Consider the following 1,452-nt stretch of genomic DNA (forward strand, 5'->3'; position numbering starts at 1 on the left):
TTTCACCATTTAATATTTTTTTTCACATTTTTTTTTTGTCCTACTTAAAAAATATAAGGTGAGAGATCATATTTTATCAAATAATTAAAAAAAAAAATTTGAAAGGATACCTTTTCTATAATTCACAGGACTGTTATTTGTTCCTATGTGTATCCGAAACAAATTGTGTAAATGAACTTGGTAATAAAAGAGGTCAGAAATAATAGGAAATGTGTTTGGAGTACTTTCATATCAGTTTTAAAATAGTGGTTGGAGGTATATTCAAAGACTTCAATACCTAAATCATTAAGAATTTAAGTATGTTTAAATGAGAATTAAATTATAAAATACCTGAAAATGAAAGAATATTTATAGATTACTAGATTAGAGCGGCGGACAAAGTTATATCTGATCATAATCGCAAGTTATCTCCCATTGTATGAGAGATTATAGCTCAATGATCCGTTGTGTCAATTAGGGTGTGCATGGCCCGGTCTGGCCCGGGTCCGAACATTTTAGGGGCTAATTTAGTGTGATTTTATCGGATTTAAGGGTCTCAAAAATAGACCCGGTCATTATTTCAGGTCGGGTCCGGGCCATAGCTCGGGCCACCCGAAATCGGCCTAGTGACCCGGTCATCATACACCATTAATATTTTGTGTTATTAGTGATGAATAATGACTATTATTATGTGGAATTTAAGTATGATAAACTTTAATATTTTGTATTATTATCATTATATATAAGACTATAAGTTAATGTTTTATGTTTAAAATGCATAAGACTTTAGACTAATGCATAATATTGTGTTATTTGTATTGATTTAAATATTTGGTGTTATTAGACAATATTAGTATTGATTATGGTTATACTTTAATTTTAGAGAATAGTTGGTTCTTGTTATATTTTTCTAAGTGAATTTTACCATGTCAAATAATGGTTGGAGTCTTGAAAATTTGGATTTTTTATATGCTAACTTACAAGAAGGTATCAAGGTAATATAATGTTAACGGCCCGATTTTTACCCGGTATAATCGTGGTCCGAAAGTGTATAGGTTTCATCGGGTTTAGGACCAGATTCAGGTCTAACAAATAGACCCGATATATATTTCGGATCGAATCTAAGTCACATCAAATCCGGTTTCACCCGACCCATGTACATCCCTAATGTCAATACAGCTTGCGTGTTTAAAAATCTGCGATACAAGGCCCATATCTCACTGGGCTAGAACTCATGCACATAATTCTAACGATTTTTCATTATTTAAATATTCGTTCGGGAATTTAAATTCTTGCGTATGTAACCTGATGATTAGCAACAAATTGGATTGATAGATATCATGAAATAACAAAAACAAAAAATTATGTTCAATCTCTCCTAACTTCCCTAAAATCTTGGAGAAGAAATCACAAACCAACAAACTCCTCTATCAAATAAGCCCACTATATAAAAAGGAGTAGTTAAGCCCTTGT

The sequence above is a fragment of the Arachis ipaensis genome, chromosome B06 (genome assembly GCF_000816755.2).
Source record: "Arachis ipaensis cultivar K30076 chromosome B06, Araip1.1, whole genome shotgun sequence".
Taxonomy (NCBI): Eukaryota; Viridiplantae; Streptophyta; class Magnoliopsida; order Fabales; family Fabaceae; genus Arachis; species Arachis ipaensis.